This window comes from Acomys minous (assembly GCF_964271855.1).
Source record: "Acomys minous genome assembly, chromosome: 7".
Lineage (NCBI taxonomy): Eukaryota > Metazoa > Chordata > Mammalia > Rodentia > Muridae > Acomys > Acomys minous.
In genome coordinates, this window is record NC_140488.1 from 65,446,606 (window position 1) to 65,451,523 (window position 4,918).

Here is a 4,918-nt window from a genome sequence, read left to right on the forward strand (position 1 = left end):
CCCCTGGATGGGGAGGCCTGGTGGCACTCAGAAGAAGGATAGCAAGTTACCAAGAAGAGACTCAATAATCTTAGAGCATACATAGGGGGAAGAAGTCTCCCTCAATCACAGACATAGGGGAGGGGAGAAGGGGGGAAGTGGGAGGGAGGGAGGAATGGGAGGAAACAGGGGAAGGGCTAACAATCAAGATGTAATATGAATAAATTAATTAAAAAAATAAAATAAAATATTAAAAAAAAAAAGACTTGAAGGAAAAGATCCCCTCTAAAATTGTGTAGATGGCTGCTGCCAAAGTTAGTTACTTGTGAACTGTTACCCAAGGGTCTCAGTTACTCATTGTTGGTAGAAAATGTAAAACTCTGCTGAGAGGTGGGGAGAGAAGAGAGGCCAGAGGAGAGATGAAGGAGGAAAAAGAGGAAGAACAGGAGAAGGAGGAAGACAAAGAGGGGGAAGCAAGAAACAAGATGGATTATGTCTGACTTTCAGAGTGAAATCACATCACATTTGCTGTGTTCAATTACTGGAAGTTGGACAGTAATTCTAGACATGAATGGAGTATAGTACATTAGAATTGAGAAAAGTCTGTGTGATACAGATAACCCATTTATAGCTGAGCACTCAGACCTGTTCTCTGCACATTAATCAGTTGTGGGTACTGTGTCATCTGCTGAAAAGAAGAATCTTCTCAAATGAAAGTTGAAAGATGCACTTATCTATGGTATAATGTCCAAAGTCCAAATGTCCAAAGTCATTTGGAATCAGTTTAGATGGTAAATCATTAAGAATCAGTTTTGTGTTATCCGCCATTTTTCCTCACCATCACCATGGTGTGCATGAATGTCCTGTCAGATGCTCTCAAGAGCATCAACAATGCTGAGAAGAGAGGCAAACACCAGGTCCTCATCAGGCTATGCTCCAAATTCATCATCTGATTCCCACCTGTGATGGTAAAGCATGGCTACATTGGTGAATTTGAGATCATTGATGACCATAGATCCAGGAAAATCTCTGTGAACCTTACAGGCAGGCTGAACAAGTGTGGGGTAACCAGCCTTACATTTGATATGCAACTTAAGAACCTAGAAAACTGGCAGAACAATCTGCTCTCATCCCATCAGTTTGGCTTTATTGTACTGACAACCTCAGCTGGCGTCATGGACCATGAAGAAGCAAGATGAAAACATACAAGATGGAAAATCCTGAGATTCTTTTTCTAGAGGTGTAAAACACAAATAAAAAACCTCTGTGGACTGTGCTTAGGGTCAGTCCTTTTGAACCTTCCCAGCACAATAGCTGGTTATGCTGACTGGTGATACTTCTCTTGAAGCTACTAAGACAGTCCTGTGACCACACGATCACTTGTCTGGTGTGCTGTGTCCAGCCCAGGATGGTTATATCTGGGTTAGTGTCCAGTGGTACTCAGCTGTGAGGGTTGGCATAAATATTGAAAACATCACACACACACACACACACACACACACGTGTGTGTGTGTGTATGTGTGTGTGTGTATACATGAAAAGGCTTTCAAATACATAGAAATGCCATGGAAAATTATATCTCAGAAATGGATAAAATGAAAGATTGGTTATTTTAACTCCCTCTTAGAGCACACTCACTGATCACTTTATTTTTGTTTTCTGTTGTTTGTTCACTGTTTATTTTGTTTTGTGTGTGTGTGCTGGGAGGATTTTTTCTGATTTTTATTTTGAGACAGTCTAATTATGTAGTCCTGGCTAGTCTGGAACATACTATGTAAAACAAACTGGCCTTAAACTCACAGCAATATTCTGTCTCAGTTTCTCAAGTACTGGGCTTAAAGGTGTGCACCCTAGTACCTGCCTCTTTGGCTTTTTAGTTAATGCAGAACAATTCTTTTCCCAATGTCTTTTCTAGTCATAGTATTTGTAGTCATCTTTACTAAGAGACTCTCATTCCATAGGGTAGAAATATCTAATTGCTTTATATCTAATAACATCAATTTATTCTGAATCTTGTTTTGATTTGTTTGAATTTTTTTAATTTTTGTCAAAATATTAGAGTAAGTGTTGATAATGAGCCTGTTATTCATGCTGCATTTTGCTAACATACGACATCACCAATTTGAGGGTATTTATTTTTGCAGAAAATAAATTTGAGGCTAGCCAACATTAGATTTTTGTTTATTTTTTTCACAGATGTTCTTCACAAGGTAGAAGATGATATACATGAAGATGCTTCTTATAGCATCTTTTTGTGATAAGATAGAGAAGAAAAATCAACATAAGTGTAGATGATTTGCTACCCTATTTTGGTTGGGCTTTATTGTGACACATCATAAAATATTTAATAAAAATGCTCTTTTTCTGCACATACAAATTTAGAAGATCTCTAAGATATAATTGAATGGAAATTATGTATTTTAGAATATACAATCAGCATTGTTTCATATATGGAAGAAAAGGCAAAGAAACACAGAATATCTCCACCAATTCTACTCCTTCTGTAGCTGAGATTTGCATATACTAATTTGAGTAACCATGAAGTGGAAATAAAAAATAAACCTCACTGTGATAAAGAAAAATGAGGTAAAATGCCATCTATAACTGAGGTGCATTTTTGTTTTTAAAACATCTTCACTGAAAATTTGCTATCTATTTGTGGGAGGATTCTCTAAGATATCTTAACAGGCTGAAAACCTGAGCACTGTGAAATAGTAAAAGAGAATGCTGTGGTGTTTTCACAATGACATTAAAATTTCTCAAGCATACAGGGCAATTAAAAAGTGACAAAAGACAAGTTGATAGACAAGAGAAATAAAGAGTATGTCAATAGCAGAGAATAGACATTGGGTCACTTAATAAGTGACCATTGGTGACAATATTTATCTAACATTGAAGGGACAAAAATAGATGGTTTTAAGAGCAAGTAAGAAGCTAGAAGATTAAAATCGACTATGGATTGCCTCTTCATGTTGTTGGGCTTTAAAAAAGAAAGAAGATAACATTAAAATGAATATGTCAATCCAAGTAAATTTAAATTTTCCCCTAAGATGGGAAGTCTTTCATCACATTTGTATGTGAAATAGGGTGAATAAAGAGAGAGGAGAAGGTTGAAGAGAAAAGAAAGTCCTTATGGAAAACACAGGGGGCATTGAGGTCTGTTTTATTTATGTTAAAATAAATTGAATTTAAATGACTTTAAAACTACTAAGGCAAAGCTAGTAATAGCGTCCTTCTAAGGGTGATCCATTATCACATTGTGTAAGGTTTCCCATTCAGTTTTCTAGTTCAAGCATTACAAACGAATGTTAAGAACATACCCCAGGGGTGGTTCTGATTGTATTTCCTATTTTGGATGTGATTTTATTTCTGAACAAGATTAATATGATGTCTTGAATTTAAAATGCAGCTATTAATCTAGATAATTCATTTTTCCCTGTCTTTACCCACTACATTATCGTCGGAAGCAATTCATCTTCACTTAACAGTGCTTATAGTGCATCTTCTCTATTTTGCCCATGGAGTAGACCAATTATCTTGCTTTGAGACACAAATTATTTCTCCAAGACACTAGATTACTCTGTTAAAACATTGACAGTCTTATTATCCTCCAAGTCATCACCCAGTGCACTACAATTTTTATGGCATATATAAAGGTAATAGTGTGTTAATTGTCCTTATACACCTGGCACAGCAAATAGTGGAATGGAAATGAATATTAAAATGTTACTTTTACTTGCTTCTTCAGTAGGCTATTCTACTAGCAGATACTATGGTAAGATCTGTATGGCATTTCCATAAAATGTGAAAAATAAACTTCTGCATCTCGAATTCCCTATCACTAAGAACAAGATAAATTATGACAAAATGTCTTTCCATTTGAGGATCAATTTGAAATTTACACAAACATTTTTCTGTTTAGTTACTGAACAATGGAAAAGTAAGTTCCTTCATGTGAGAATAAGAGTAAGAGAAAAATTTTGGGCTAATCCAGGAGGAGGTCCAAAATTCTCTAGTCACTGGCCCTCATAATTTTACAAGGACAGTTGTGCTTGAATGCCTATAAAAAGCCTGAGCTAAGGCAATTCTGTTTTTCATATAAGATGTCCCTGCTTGCAATGTCCTTGGTTGGTCCATCAGTTTGTACAGGCCCCCCCTGGGTCCAGATCCACCAGCCTTGATAGTCTCCTTGTGGAGTTCCTGACAAGCCCATCCCCCAGACCTTTCCATCCCCCAACTCTTCCATACAGAGCTTTGCCCAGAGTTCAGGGTACCAGTCCCAATATCTGTCTGTCTCTATCCCTTGCTGGGTGGAGTCTCTCAGAGGACATCTATGTTGGACTAATATTGACTTATAAGTTAGTATATACCATGCATGTCTTTCTGGGTCTGTGTTGCCTGACTCAGGATGATCTTTTCTAGTTCCTTCCATTTGCCTGCAAATTTCAATATTTCCCTGTTTTAATAGCCGAGTAGTATTCCACTGTGTAAATGTACCACAGTTTCTTTATCCATTGTTCAGTTGAAGGACATCTAGGTTGTTTCCAGATTCTGGCTATTATGAATAAAGCTGCTATGACTATAGCTGACATTGCAAGTAGAGAACCTAGACCTCTTGTTCAGATGTAGCTGATCGACTGCTCATTATCCATGTGGGGAAGGAGAGAGGAGAGTGGAGGAATGCCTCTGACATAAACTGGTGCCCGAGATTTGATCATTGCCCCTTGATGGAGAGGACCTGTGGGAACACAGAGAGAGGAGATGCAGGCTATCCAGATGAGTCTTGGTAGGCTGTGATCAGACAGTGGTGTAGGAGTCCTCCACCATCAGAGGTCTAGGAGAGGGGAATAGGGCAGAAGAAGGAGGGTGAGTGGGAACAGGATGTAATGTGAATATATATATCCTTCATCAGCTCATCTCTTTAAAGACTTGTTTCCCA

The 4,918-nt window shown here is 37.7% G+C and overlaps 1 pseudogene across 1 annotated transcript; it reads left to right on the plus strand.

Moving 5' to 3' along the window:
* Positions 1–824: 824 nt before the first annotated feature.
* LOC311602572 (small ribosomal subunit protein uS8-like) lies at positions 825–1,217 on the plus strand (annotated as a pseudogene). The gene has a single exon. The product of its transcript is annotated as a small ribosomal subunit protein uS8-like (transcript).
* The last annotated feature ends 3,701 nt before the right edge of the window (positions 1,218–4,918 follow it).